This window comes from Argiope bruennichi, chromosome 5, assembly GCF_947563725.1.
Source record: "Argiope bruennichi chromosome 5, qqArgBrue1.1, whole genome shotgun sequence".
NCBI classification, from domain to species: Eukaryota; Metazoa; Arthropoda; class Arachnida; order Araneae; family Araneidae; genus Argiope; species Argiope bruennichi.
The window spans coordinates 66,441,742-66,458,574 of NC_079155.1; the positions used below are offsets into that span (position 1 = coordinate 66,441,742).

General features: G+C 28.6%; 1 protein-coding gene across 1 annotated transcript in view; it reads left to right on the top strand.

Annotated features, from left to right (window-relative positions):
* The window catches only part of LOC129968528 (probable global transcription activator SNF2L2), a 96,791-nt gene that overhangs the window by 21,246 nt on the left and 58,712 nt on the right, over window positions 1-16,833 (top strand). The window lies entirely within an intron of this gene.

Consider the following 16,833-nt stretch of genomic DNA (forward strand, 5'->3'; position numbering starts at 1 on the left):
ATATGGATGTTTGATATAGCAGTTGCAAAGACTGTTTATTGTTACCGTTTTGTTACATAACTTCAATTTTTGTTTTTTCTTCTTGGAACAAGCTAACATTCTTTATAATCATTGATAATTTTCATTATGGGGCAAATGTGAACAGGAATTTAATGTAACAAAAACATGCCTTTGAAATAATTTATTAATCGATAGGAGTTAGTTTTTAAAACTAATAACAAGGTTTAGGTTCATTTTTTATGTCAAATTAACTACTAGCATTAAAAAAAAATCTTAACCAATGTATACGTTTTTTTTTTTTTTTTTTTTTTTGCATGTCAATTATTAATAATAATTTAAAGTCATTAATGTCAAATGGGGAGAAAAAATTTAAACTGATAGCGATGAAGATAAAAATGTGATACTTATGGAGAAATCTGGGGATAATGATTTGATTTTTCAAAAAGGAATGAAAGCTGTGGGGAAAGAAGTAACTTATCTCAAATCTTCCGAGGTTGATTTTTTAAAAACAAATATGTATATTTTTGATTGATAACGTTGAAGATGTCAGAATGATACATTAGTCAGACTGATGGCATTGACAAGGGTGAATTGGATATGATAGGTTTAAAAGTTCTGATTTCGTTAAATCAAATCAGATTCAATTGTGATAGCAAATGATCAGCTCGCGATTTCCGCGAGTCAGATTAAAGTTATATTCCTGGTCATCGTGGAAACGAATTGTAGATAAGAAGTATTTGCTTTTTTGAGGTAGAGTAAATTTAGACGCGTAGCAACTAGGGCAGGGTGGCTACTCAAATCCGGGGGAAAAAAAAATCCTTTGTTTTCTCTTTTTTTTCCTTATTTATATACTCTATATAAAGGAAATGCGAGAACTGCAATCGTGTTAGTTATGATGGAATAACATACTACATGATTTTAAGAAGTGGGAAAAACAAGGAAAGGAAACAACAGTTTTACATTACTTTAAGTAATATTATATTAAAAGAATGTTTATATTTACATATAAGGGAAAAAAACACACACACATTTTCTTGTTTATTGCCTAGAATTTAGCAAGCAATTTAGATTTTTTTAGCAATTTTAGATTAATTTATTAAGGAGTGGGAAAGATGCTGATCATCTCTCAAGCTCTTTAATGGTAAGTTGCATAAAATTAAGAATTTGGGTGAAATAAAACATAAAATAGCATTTTTACTATCACGATACAACCATTTAAAGATTATTTAACAAAAAACATTACGAAGTGAAATTAGTATTTTTATATATTTATTTTTGCCAATTCGTATATTTGGAATCAATTTCTGTAACTTCTGTAGATTTTTCAGTTGTCAGCTTTTCTTTCTTCTTCTTTTTTTTTTTTTCATGTCGAGCTGCTTTGCATTTGTTAGACTCTTTTTCTTTTCCCTGAACATTTTTCCACTTTTCTAGAACTTCATAATATTTGACACTTGCTATTTTAGCATACTGAAGCAAATCTTTTGAAATCGAAAAATCAAAAACATCTCCATAAAAGTTTGACATCATACAGAGTTCTTAGATCAGTTAAAGAATCTTCTTTCAGATTTTCAACAAGTATATTCGTGTTGCTATTAATCTGCTTTCCACAGCCGTATTGCCGTGTGATAATTCAAGAATTATTTTTTTTAGTCAAAAATAAGGGATTTAATGAATTTTTAAATCTATCTAAATGAAATTTTCATTAAATTAAAATTACGCTGTTCATTATATTCCATTTTTAGTTAACTTTGCACGTTCTGAACACGCCTGGAAAATTTGTGCTTTGGAATAAAATAGTTGATTCGTTTTTTACATAATAGTGCATTTTTCTTCAATAATTCTTTTAAAACAGCAAATTTTTTGGGGATGAAATGAATATTTTTTAATAGCATTTTTTCACAAATATAAAACACTACTAAAAGTCCTCATTTTTTTTTTTTTTTTTTTCTGTTTCAGATTCAAGTAGCTGTAGTCACAATTCCAATATCGATATTTTTTCTCAGTCGTAGTAATTTGTCTAATATTTTTGCTTCCTCAAAAATGATTCTTTTGACAATATTTTTCATTAACTGTTTAACAAGAATGAAAACATTTTCTTATAAGAAAGGCACTATTGGTTAATATGTCGGAATTTTTTAAAGACATAATTGATTAATAATATTAGCAATATAAGAGAAGAAGTTAATTTATTCAGAATCAATTTATCCCAACAAGAATTTCTAATATTATTACTCAGATAATGACAGATACAGGCAAAGTTGTTGTTTTTTATTGAAATCTTAATATATATAAATTACGTGTCACGTTGTTTGTCCGCGATGGACTCCTAAACTACTTAACCGATTTTAATCAAATTTGCACACCGTGTGCAGTTTGATCTAACTTAAAAGATAGGATAGCCCTTTTTTTGAATTTTTAATTAGAATTTTAATTATTAATTAAAAACTAACTTTCCCCCCAAAAAAATCTTCAAATCGCCAAATGAGTACGGCATCAATTTTTTTTCCCAACAGTCATGAGGCTAGGCTTAAGATTTTTCGGCTGATTATTTGAAACGATTCTATTTATTTTCTTAATGTTTGATGCATTTAAAATTAAACATTGTTAATGAATCGATCTTTCAGATTCATTCTTCAGTACTTTTGAATTAAAATAAAACAGAATAAAGGAAATTAAAAATTTCTAATCTGCATAGCGTTACCCCAACTGGCGTAGAAAAAATCACGCATTTGCGTTCCGCAACTGGCGTTGAAAATTCACGCATGCGCATTGTATTATGATTGTTTACATTTCAACGGAAGCGGACTCGATTTAAATTATTTTTAGGTTCGTTGCATGTTTTTGTAATTAAATTGTATTTAAGTTAGTTATATATTTTTTGTATACGCTTATAGTTTTAAGTACATCGTTTTTTAAGTAGTTTTTTTTAACCTGTTTTCAACCGATTATTTTAAACGATTCGTTTTATTTTCTTAATGTTTGATGCATTTAAAATTAAACATTGTTAATGAATCGTTCTGGTCATGATGAATCTGAGAATATTTTGTTGACAAATTCTTGAAATATTACATAAATTAGGAAAGATATTCTTTAGTGCCCATAAAGTTTAAACGCTCAGTGACTCTTTTCAGTAATCATATTACAAAAAAATACTTTGTTTCAGTAAAAAATATTATTATATTAATTGCAGATTAATCTTTTCCACTTTAATATATAGTATAAATTCTACGGGAACTAACAGAAAATTAGAGAGATACATATTACGTTGTGACTGAAGGCGTTTATAATATTATAAGTGAATTATATATCAAAATTTGAAGTTTTAAAATATTTTGATGAAGAAGTTATTAAAGTAGGAATTGCATAAAATATTTAATTATTAAAATTTTAACGAACATTAAGATGGGCGAACCGGCTGGTCGCCAAAGGCGGCTAGTCTATATATATTTTTATATTGTCAATAATTTGAAAACACGCTTGCAAACACTTGACATTTTCTACTCAGCGGATAGAAAAAAAACTTCAATGAAACTTCAGAAGAACAGCCATTTTCAGGATATCGGCACATTTATATGGATTACCTTTAAATATTCTATACATTGCTCTAAGAGTAACATCTATTTTCTATCCAGTAGATTTATAGCTTTACTGAAGCGCTCTATGGATTATGTGTAGTTCTCAAGTACCAAGATCTAAAATTTTACTCTAATTTTTGCACGAAAGTTTTCCACTGACATGTTTTTAAAATTTTAAATTTCCATTTTTACAATCCATACAAATTTGTAAAAGTAACTGTATGTCCGAATAGTAACTTTAAAATTCTCAAACTGATCCTGAGCAGTGGTATACTGAAGTGGTATCAGCTTAAAAATACTGAATTCCGATATCTTGCGGAGACTCTATTGGTGGATTCACACCATTATTCTACAATAAGACCCAGTTGGCATTTTTATGAAATGCAATTGAAAGCTTCATCAAAGCATATTACAAATTTTTTTTATTACTTAAAGTTTCCTTAAGAGATTGTTATATAAAAAAAAAAGGAGCTAGTGTGTAATAAATAATGCGTGGCATTTTTGTATCACCTAACGTACTTTTTTTAAAGCTATTTTACAATCAGTGACCATATATAAAAATATTTTTGATATATCATTGAAGGCATTAAACGACGAATGTAACGCAGAAAGTTCTAATGTCTATAGAAGCTTAGCTTTAAATGATTATTCTTGAACTAAAAAGTTCGAAATCGGTTTGTTTTCGAACAACGAATTTGGTGTCATATTCTGTATGCTTTTTAGATTATAAATCTAATATCAATGATAACTTTTTTGAACTGGCATGTAATTTTGTGTTTTCCTCTTTTAACATGACTAATAAGCGCCCATTTTTCCATATAACTTCAGCTTATTATCTTCTTACGGAGCAAGCAGTATGCAGCAAATAAATTTCGCGGAACTTCTTTTATCAATTCAGCTAAGTCAAGAAAATTTTTATCCGTCCAGTCCGTATTAAATATAGATTTTAAACAGCCCAGTGTTTAAAAAAAATTCTCTAATCTATTCAAAGTATGCTCACAATTTCTCAAAGAATGAACAAACCACTCAATAAACTCACATACAAGCGACTAACCACTACCGCGATGCTTCCGTAAACTGAATGTTGCAGAAAATGAAATGATTCGGGGTAATCCGCGCGGCGAAAATACGATTTCCCCCAGTTTGATAAAAGTCTTTAACCGTAGGACAATTTTGAAATTTTTAGAAGTGAGGAGAGTACAGAAATTGAATGCCTGCAGATAAATTCCTGCAGAATTCCTGCAGATAAATTTATTCTTTCTCCCACGTAGTTCCAACTATCTAGGATTCCGGAATCTCATGAAAAAGAACAACTGCATCTTAAAACGAAATTAGACTGAATTTATACAGAAAAACAGCAACAATAACGGGAGCGAGTAGACAAGGTGTGAGCTTCCGCGATTACACAATCGCAATTTTATTGGCTACGACATTTATTCTTACAATATTTAGAAATTTTGCAATTTTTAGATGGGGGAAAAAAAGAGCCAAGAAACTTAAAATTTCTTGTACTTTCCCGCTTTTTTTTTTTTTTTCAAATTTCTCAGGATTTTCCCTGTTTTATTAGATATTTTTTAAAAAAATTCCTTGTATTTTCCTGGTTCTCCAGGTGCCAGGACAAACCGGCAGGGATTATAGATGCCTTGAACGGTGCTAAGACAGTGCGTTAATGCGTTCACGTCAGTTTTGAAAAAAAAAAAAAACTATGATGAGAGATTGAAAAAATAACACCATACTCTAGCGCAATTTACACTTGAAAACTACAGATTATATTTAGGGGCGAAGAGAATCATTTTATATCCCGCTACGCCGCTAAGTATGTGTTAATGAATATTGGTTGAAGTCTATTTGAAATGGAAGCTCTATTTAATAAAAACTAAATTTATTAAACTTTTTAATATTTTTTATCGTGTATTCTTTGTCATACTTTTTCTTGTATGTTATAATATTCAATAATTTTTGTTTTATTAAAGTAATTTAAAATTGGGGATATAATTATATTTAAAAATAGAGATATTAAATACCCAAGACGGTTTATATATTATGTTTCATAAGGTAGAAGATATTTTTGCTGAGTATATGGAAAATATATTATATGGTAACTGATAGTAAAACTCAGTCTGTTTTAGCATAAAAAAAATATTATTTTTTTGTAATAAAGGGAATTTTCAATTTTAAGAACAAAACTCTTTTATTTATTCATTATGATTTATTGTTAGTTAAATAAAAAATTGTTTTAGAATATTTTATTGCGAATTGGAATCTTTTCTCCACAATTATCCTCAATTTTTTTTGATTAAATCAATGACTAATTCGAGTTCACCTAATTGTTAAATGTAAACATCTACTTTTTTTTTTTTATCTTTCCTTTCATCTCTATTTTAATTAAATAAATGCATCCAGTTGAAGTTTCTCATAACAACAAGAGCAGAGTGTAAAAACTAGGCATAAAATTAAAAACAAATTCTTTAATAAACATATAAAAAGGTCTGCATCTTGCAGAGTATATAGCTACAACCTACACACAAGTCGGTGTCCGTTCTTTTTATTTAAAAGTACAAACATCCAATCACATTTTTTTCCGGAAATACAACGTACTTCCGGTAACAAAATGATTCAACCAATAATGTTACTCCTCTGGGACCGACCTCTGCTTGATTTGAATATGCAACACATCCAAACGCATGCGCAAAGGCGCAGAGGGTTTCCAAATCCGTGAAGGAACAGTGCATACAAAATGAAGCTTACTGAGAACTATTGTGAAATAATTAAAAATAATCTAAATTCATATTTTAATATAAATCACCAAAGTAAATATTTTCAGAATATTGAAGCGTATCAACCATTCTATAAATGACAAACAATGATGTGTATCCATCATTCTAAAAATTTTCAAGTTTACTTAGTTATTTCAGCACAAATTCTTATGTAGACAAGTTAAAATATTCAACTTTTTTGAATTGATTATTGTTATTAATGATGCATCAATTGAAGTTTGTTTCCTAATTCACTGTGATAACTAATAGCCTTAGACGACCAATTGGTTTGCAGGAATATTATTATTTTCATACAAATCATTTAGATATATCTTCTTATCTATGATTTAGCTCAATAATTAGATATTAAAGCAATGTCATTTCAATAATCTAATTTAGATTGTTTTAGTAGCTTTGTATATGCGTACGTGAACCGTTCTAATGCAGATAGTTCCATAGAATCATTAAAAATATAAATATCCAGTTCACCTATTTTCTAAATTTCGCACTATTGTAACCACTTTTTTTATTCGTTTTGTAAGGTACACCGTTATTAAACAGAACCCTTCTTTAGCTTTTAACCATGGAGGAAAATTATGCGGTATGAAATGGTTTGAATTTTTAAATAACAACGTGATCTATTGTTGGAAATTAGTTTAAAAAATATTTTTAAAAAATTGCCTAAATTCAGAAAAAAAATTCGCAATTTAATTGATATAATTAAAATATAATTTTTTAAATTTCCAAATGGTGTAAAATTCATTTTTGTGCAATAACATTTTCAGAAATTATTGCGGAAATTAATTAATTAAAATTTAAAAAAATCACTCCGAAATGCACATTTTATCCTTCAAGTTATATATGTACCAAATTTGGTAGCTGTAGGGCAAACGGTCTGACATATAGAACGCCAACACATACACACGCACGCACACATATTCAGAGAAATGTGGTTAGAATCTTCCAAATTATGATTGGTTTATCAATTTGGTCAATTTTTATTTCATATGTAAATTTCCGACTCCTAGAAATGTCGACAATAGTCGCCTACTACTCACTGCCCTCTATTTTCGGGGAATATTACGAAATGAACCTCGAGAGAGATCCCCAGGCTCAGCAAATGAATCGATTTTGCTTATTGATTCCGATATTTTGCAAGTATAACTAATCAATCAGAATGTTTTGTATTTAATGACCAAGTTAATTTAAAATAGTAATTTCTTTAGTAGTAATATTTTAAATTTTCAGGCGAAGATATTGATAGACAAAACTGAAAAATAAAAATAAAATAACTCTATTATTTGATTAATATCTTTAGTTGCAGGAAAAAGTACATAAATTAGTAATTGGTTATCAAATTATTTCCTAGTAATTCTTTTGTTTGTCGAAACAGGATCTTCTTTCCATTTACGAATAATATCAGACAACAAGCAATGCAATTTATTTATTAATACCTAATGGCAACATGACCTTTCCCACAAGATCCGTATACCGAAGCGAAATCCATATGTGAGTAATTGGTCCTCTTCTGTATTCTTGTCTGAAATAGTCTGTGTCTGTTATGATCTCTTAGCAAACAAGAAAGGACAGTTTCTGCATCAATTACCTCAATGTTGCTGATATGGAGACAATGCATTATTTTGTCATTGTTTGCTGCAGGATGAGAAAAAAATAGCAGAAAGAGTTCCTTTATTTTGTCGAGGTTGTAGATATGAAAGTAAGCACGCAAGGGTTTATAGAGATTATTCGAAAGCTTTCATAGAACATTGACCACAGCGGTAAGCACTTTTTTTCACTTGTAGCCAGCTTTCCTTTCTGTTGATGAGTTATTGGTGCTTTGTATGAGATCATTAATTCAGACCACGTTTTCAGTTAGTGTCTTGTATTGAATGTGTCTGCTAAGGAGTTCTTAGGCTCTCTGCGTAAATAAATACAAACCATGGATTATCAGTCTCATATAGCATTTGTTGTAATTAAATCTGTTCATATTTCCAGACTTGTTGGTTCAGTTAATTTACGGAAATACGAAAAGATTTGTAAATACTAGACATACAAAGAATTTGGAGGAATTTATATTCGCTTGGATTATTATTTTCTCTTGTATGGTGTTTGTAGTAAGTATAAGCCTTGCGCTTTGACGAACTCCAAGTGACCTTCCAGACATCTTTTTTTAAAATTGGTTTTTTGGTTTATATCTGTACACATGTGTATATTATCTGTGTACAATATTACGAAATCAGTGTTATAAATGAAACTTAATATCAGTTTTTGCCCCAAGTCGTCAAAATTTGTTTGTTGTTTGTTTGTTTCTTATGGCACTTGCCACTGACAAGCCCGCTGTTACGAAGACAGCGATTTAAGCCTGAGGGGGAACGTCTCTTATTTTTTATAGCAGCGCCAACTAGGGCCAAGAGTACGACTTTGCCACTCACGCATCATTCATTCGCTTGCACAACCCCTTTTTACAGGAGGGCACATTCACACATCTCACAGATAGAACAACAGAAGAACAACCATGCCCAAACCGGGACTCGAACCCGGGACGCCCAGATCACGGGGAAGACGTGCTACCCCTATGCCAGGACGCCGGCTCGTCAAAATTTAAATTGTCTGTTTGTTTTTCCTTTCTTGCATCTATGAAATCAAATGATATATTTAAATTATCTAATATATATATTTTTTATATTTTATACATTTCCGGAGAAAGAAAAAAAAGAATGCGTACGTAATCATGCGAAACATGTGATAGAAATATTTCTCTGCATATCGTATATTCGTTGTTAAAAGTGGATAGGAGTGCCAACATACATCCGATAGAACAAGTGTTGGCTATCATCCTGCAGTACGGAACTTTTAAATCAATTCGGATAACACGATAAACATATGAGAAACGTCGCGTATCATTCTGCAGTATGAAATTGTTTAGTAAAATCGGGAAACAAAATGAGCCCATGCAAGCTGAACCTGAGAAGGAAGCTGTTTGATAATTCTGGCAATCTTGATGTATCATAAAGAATTCGTATTACCAACTGCGCTGTAATACTTTGAAAGGCTGCTATATGATGACGCACTACTATTCTAGAAATATCTTCTAATAGTTCTATTAATGAATGATCTTGAAATGAACTGGATTACCATTCTGATGTATCGTCGTGTATTCAGTATTACAAACGAAATAAGAAGGTATGTCCTGTTGTCATACGAAATCTTTCCTGAAACCTAAACCTTTCTTAACCATTCCATCTGCGATTTCCATATCAAGAAATACTTGACAAACATCTTTCAAAACGCTTCTTTATTACTTGCGTAATCACTCAACATTAACCTATTTGCACAATGCATTGCGCGATATGTCGACGATGTTGTTCGTAGCAATATAGTGCAAATATAGTAATATAGTTTATATATATAGTAAATATAGTTAATATATATAGCAAATATAGTTTAATTGCCGTGAAAATATAGTATCATTATATGTATTGTTAGAATAATGTCCTCGAAACAGAAATATCTCTTCACCATGAAGACAACTGTATTCTATTTAAACAAATTGCCGCCTCCAATTAGCTTCTTCGCACGATGCTATTAAAAAGGGCTTCGGATAAGTGGTAATCTTATCCCTATTAACACAAGATATTGTACGATACCTCCAAGATGTTGATCGATATTCTGAATCCCAATGTCATGAAGATATTGAAACAATATTGTAGAGGATTTTTTGTTAATAGGAATTACAGGTGGACGGAGATATCACAGTTCAAGAGTCGATTCTGTTTTGATTCTGAAAGGGCCGCCAGAATTAATAACTATTACAAAAAATTTAATAATATTTTATCTGAAAAATAATTCACTTATATTCCATTTTCCGCAGTGGCATTTTCTGTAGGCATCTAAAATAACAGTAATTAGTAATCCAAATGTTAATAAATCCAGATTACAACTTTTAGACGAAAGAAACAATTATTTAATATATTGAAAGAGCACAAGCAAAAACTCACACATTACATCTCAAATGAAAAAAATATAAATTAATAAGAAGATGATATTTTATATTACAGAGTTCTATTTTGAAGAACGCCATCTGTCAGACATAATAAACAGTTAGTCTGTTTCTTTTCAAATTAAAACATATAAGTCCAATAATAACAGTTTGAATTTTCTCCACTGTTTTATTCTAATCGGATATGACCATCTTTTGATTTCAAAGACCTTTCCTTCTTTAGTCACCAAAGTTAACCATATGCTGATATGCTTACATAACTTGAAAGCACAAGTATATTGCCCAATATTTTATACTAAACAGCATTTGTAATGAAGTATTATATTGTTGAATATTGAATAATATGCATAATTAAATACCGCCCAATACTGTGCAAAATACCTTGCTGCTTGGGTATTGCTACTTTGAAACCATTGCTGGTAATTTACTTGTCATGCGACAGCTTCATTCATTTTATTATGATTTCTAAAGAAAAGAAAATATTATCTCTTCATCCATAATTCTATCTGTTCAAACTCCCACTGGAGAGGCACCTCAAAAATGAGGATGAGAAGACTCCGATATGGTAATTAGTTCTCGAAACCCTGGTGGGTAGAGAAAACGGTGGAGGTTGGATACCTTCCGTCGATGATGGGACGTACCTCCCATGGGAACGGTTGTATCGTGACCGGTGATGATCCTTAGGACTCAACCACAGTTCCCGTCAGTGCTGGTATCTCAGTGATTCGATAATTCAGTTTTTATGTGTGCTTTATGGCTGTTTAGAGTAGTAAATTTGTGCGTGTGTCTAGCTGTTCAAAAATTATTCACTTGCACATAATTCCACTTATTTGACCTTTATTCTATAACTAGGAGAACTAGCTCAGCTTTCTGGTTTTAGAGTTTTAATTAGTCTCTTTGTCCTGCAATGTGTTTTATTACACTTTTAATAAATATTCACAATACTTTTTAGAATATTATCGTTTTATATGATCAATTATATCTATGCTTAGTAATCCTCTGCGCATTCGTTTTGCTGTAATAATTATGATCGAAAAAACACAATCAGTGTTTCATTTAGGAAAACATGCATCGTCTGTATGTCCTTCAAGAATGTCTTTATGGGCTCAGATCTTATTTTCCACTAATAGACATAGTTTTTTCAACTGATTTTTTTTCTCTAAAACTCCGAATTAATATTTAATATTTTAAATTTTTATTATAAACTTAAGCAATAAAGCTTTGATAAGAATGTGTTTAATCAAAAATGCAGAACAAGAAAAAAAGAAAGAAAGAAAGAAAGAATCCTTCTGATATTCATCAGCATTAGAAAAAATTTAGAGAGACTTGCAAACGATTTTGTAAGAGAATTTCAAAAATTCTTCTAATTTACTATATTTATTTCGGAGAAGTACCGAAGATGCTTCAAATTTATTTGATAAGAAACTTGGGGTATAAATTCTAATTTAATAACTTCGGAATCTATATTTTTCATGTTCATAATAAATTATGTTATATGTTATAACATATTTGATGTGTTGAATAACTGATATTTCAAAACTTACTTTCATAAACTAACACTTTTACTTTTATTATTATTTCAAGTTTTCAGATAATCTTTTAAAAAATCTTTTTGCTACTTCGTTAAATTTTCTTCTCCATATTTTCTTATTATTCACGCTTTGGTTCATGTATAAATATAGTCTGCTTGTTATTTAAGCTTTGGTTGATATATAAATATCGTCTGCTTGTTACTCAAGCTTAGGATGATATATAAACTACGTTTATTTATTTCGCAAAACTTTCCATTAGGAATATACCCAACGGGTGAAAACTTAAATGAAGAATATAAAATAACGATAACTCATTTAATTTTTTTCTAAGAATTATAATGACCTGACTCAGAACCTCACAAATCAACATTCCTTATTTATTTATTATCATTTCGAAATTTTGTGAAATGCTGAAATTCATTCGAGAAAATTTCTTCAATGTAAATAATTCATCTCCAAATTGCAAAAAGATTTCATCTGAAAATAAATTCCAGTCAATTCCTAACTTCTGAATGCAATTCATTTTTGTGTTCGCAATTACTTGAAATTTTATTTCGAAAGTTTGGGCATTAAATAGATTTGTTAAGCTTAATGTGTTTGTTAAATTTATATTTTATTTTATTATTATTATATATATATATATGTATATATAATATTTTATTTTTATCCTTTCTATTACTTCATTCGTTTTTATTTAAAAAAAAATTTCTTCCTTTTTATCTTTTTTACATTCAAAAGGCAGACTTGTAAATTTGCGCAGGATTTTAATTTATATTTCGAAATTATTGACTTATAATTGAGTAAAATGTAATATTTTGCTTCTAGAACAATCTTTCTTATTTTTTAAAAAATATAAATTTAATTTCTGTAACAAAATAAAGTTTCAAGTTTAAAAAATTCATTCTGATTTCGAGTACAAATAATAAGATTTAAATATATTCTAAAAATATATTTAATATCCTTATATTCTTAAATATATTCTGATTCTATATATATATATATATATATATATAACCAATCTAAAGTAAGAAAAAGTTTGAAAACGAAACTAATACCACTGGCCTGCGGAAGGTTTCGGGGAATGGAAAGTGAGAATTTTAAAGGAAATTAAAATAAAATTGAATACTGATTTTGACAGATCTAAAGAACGTGGGATTTATTTTAGTAAAACATTAAAAAATGAAATAAAAAATTTAAAAGAAAAATTTGTTATTACAGTAATAGATAAATCAGCAAATAATTTCTGTTTAATTTGTAAATATTATTATAAAGAACTTTTAATTAATGAATATAACTCTAATGCAACTTATATGTTAAAGAACACCGGGAAAAAGGAATTAGATAAAAGAATGCTAGCTTTCGCAAAAAAAAACCAAAACTAAGACTTGCTCTCTTAACTATCCTTATTTATTCCCAACAGTTAAATTTCATAAAAATCCATTAAAATTCAGATTCGTAACCTGTAGCACTGGTAGTTATAATTACTATACGGGTAAACATTTCTTTAAATACTTAAAAATTATCCTGGACAAAATAAAAAATGAAGACAACTTTATTATTTCTAGTAACAAAGAAGTATTGGATTTTCTTAAAGATAACAACATTAATAAACTTAATACTTTTGATTTCGAAAATTTATACACTAATCTACCTCATGAAAAATTAATAAAGGTCTGCACTTTTATATATGACGAATATTTAAATGAAAATATCATTCCTAAAAATAACTGGCTTGAGTTATGTAATTTTAATATTACTGAAAATTACGTGTTTAATGGTATTAATTTTTATAAACAAGTCAAGGGCATTCCAATGGGGACAGCTTTCTCAAGTGCTTTAGCTAATATTTTCCTGCATTACTATGAGAAAAAAATAATTAAATATAATTTAATAAATGGGTGGAGATATATTGATGACCTACTTTTGATTAACTTCGACAATACTAATATTATTACTAATTGCTATCCAAAAGATTTAATTCTAAAAGATACAAATAAAAATCAACTTGAGGCTACCTTTCTGGATTTAAAAATCGAAATTGCTAATGATAAAACAATAGTTGGTATATACGATAAAAGGGATGATTTCAACTTTAAAATAACAAAACTATGTAACTACCATTCCAATCTAAACTCTAAAATTTTCAAAAATCTAATTTTCTCACAAGTTAACAGGATCAAAAGGGTTTGCAATAATAAAAATTCTTATATTGAAGTATCAAATATCCTCCTTAAAAATTTAATTAAAAATGATTTTCCTAGAAATTACTGTAATGTCAATTTTTTAATTAAACAAGGTATGGTTTGGGATTAATCTTTTGGCTTAAATAAAAATAGAACTTTACTTGCATATTGGATCACTCAATAGATGGCGCTGGGTGCCTACCTCTGTTTACATAATTTACCGTTAACTTTTTTTAAAACAGGAAATCACAAACGATTGTTTAAAGTTTCCTTCACTGTTGGATGGTATGTTCTGGCCTTTTCGTTTTTAATTTTAATTTTAATTTTAATGCTGTTTTTGTTTTTATTGTTATTGTTTTTATTGTATTTTTACTTTGTGGTTTTTTTTCTAATTTGTTATTTTGTATTTCCTTTCTGTTAAAATGGTATATCTCTTGAGCATAATTTCAGGGGATTTTCGGGTCACGAGGAATCATTATTAGACTTATGTCTGTATGTCCTCACAGAAAAAATCCCTTTATTTCAATCCCTGCCTGAGGGTGACCCTTGAAAAAGTCTTCAGGCCGGATTCTTTTTTAATATTTTTTTAATAATTTTTTTGGTTTAATTTTTTTTTTTGATTTTTTTTTTCCTATTAACTTGATTCTAATATTTTAGTATATATATATATATATATATATATATATATATATATATATATATATACTAAAATATTAGATGTGTGTGTGTGTGTGTGTGTGTGTGTGTGTGTGTGTGTGTGTGTGTGTGTGTGTGTGTATGTATGTATGGACTTTCCTACTCAAGCATGTACAGTGTATTCACGTTCAAGTTTTTGAATAAAATTTAATGTACTTCACTAATAAATTTTAACACGTAAAAAAATCTCATTTTATCAAAATTATCTATTTTTATAAAATGTATTTAAAAAGTAAAATTTAAAAATAATAAAATTTAAATAAGTGGATAAAATTTATAAGACCAAGGAAGGTGTTAATACAAACTTGTATTATTAGAAAAATACTTTCCTATAGAATAGTTTTCTTTTAAGATAAAAATACAGTTTTATGTGGAATATCTGTTTTCAGGGGTTAAATTTAAAACTTCATAGCAAAATTCTTTAATTATAAAGAATTGAAGATACAATTAATGAAAAGGAAATTTTAAATTCTTTTTAATAAATGACAAAAATATTTTTTGCTAAATTTTTGTTAAAGAGAGGTTGACATTAATATCTGACATTTCTGCGTTGTTTTCTCCTACCATCTTATCATAAAACAAAGTTGGAATAATTTTTAGACTACTTTAAATTATTCCATATAAATTACTAAGAATATTTCTTTTTTTTTCTTCAAATATGGCATATTAAGGCATATAGATATATATTGTATATTCTTTAGTCTAGTCTAAAAATGAATATTCTCACATGTCGTTTCTTCGTAAATTTTATATCTTATGTTTAGAACTTAGAATTTTTTTTAATTAACACATATCTTTGTTTTTATTGTCATGTCACAGATTTTTTTTCTCTAACTGACAACTTATCATTTTTTACCGAAAGCTTTTTTTATAATTTTTAAATTTATGCATTTTAAAAGTTGAAACTACTATAAAGGCTTGAGGAAATTTGGTATTTTGGAAAGCCTTTTAGAGAAAGGGCGTTCATTTATTTTTATTTAGTATAAAGGAAAAAAAAAGAATTGTTTAAGAAAATCGAGAGACGCCTTAAAACAAATCAATATTAAATTTTCTATTGATGACTCTGATTTTATGATGCATATGTGATCTTAAAACCAAAATTAACCATTTTAATTTCAAATATTTTTGATAAGTTAAATATAATCTCTTCAACAAACAGTTTAAAGAAAGAAATGGGAAAATGAAGTTTTAATACCATGTTTCAAACTTCAAGATATTGCTTTTTCAGGAGTATGAAAAAGCAATATCTGACCAATTTTGGTACTTTTGTGTTTTACCGGTAAATGACCTTTGCTTCGCATTTGATAAGAGGAATTGTCGTGCTAGCTCTGATGGCACTTTCTACGGAACACTCTTAACAGTACTTATGTTATTGGTATCATACTGCACAAATGAAAGCGTTTAATAAACTGTGTAGGATGTGTTAGATACCTCTATTGTTTTCTAATTTTAAAAGTTTGGTATTCACTATATTTCAACGCTAGGAAAAATTTCGTTTTTGGTACTAACTGCATTTTGATTTGCAGCTTTCAAATGTAAATTTTACTTCAAAATAGTTAATAGGATTTAAGTTTTTCAATTTACATCAGCTTCTCTAATGCAAATTTATTGCTTGTGGAAGCTAGTTTATTTGTTAGGACGCCGGTCAATAATCGTTTTATTCAGTTTTATTAAATATCTTATAAGAAGCTAATCTTCATGGTAATTTTTCTAGCATGTTCGTTGATCTTCATTTTAGATTTCCGCTGAAAATAGATCTTTTATTTTTACTCTTTTAAAAATCTTACTCTTGTTGTATTCAATGCACTCTTTAACAGTTCGTTAGAAAGTAATTAAGCACTTCTTACTGAACGCCATTTGCAAATCGTAAAATCAAGCAAAATATGTAATTTGGTTTATTAAGTCTTATTTAAAAACATTCATATCGATTTGTTGTTTTCATATTTATTTTCGTGAAATATTCGAATTTTTCATAGAAAAACACTTTTATTCATTTAAACAATTTCTCACAATAAAAAACAATCAAATATGGAATTTTATGTAGTTTAAAACAAGAAAAAGGAGATATACAGAAAAATGACCCAGGGGTAA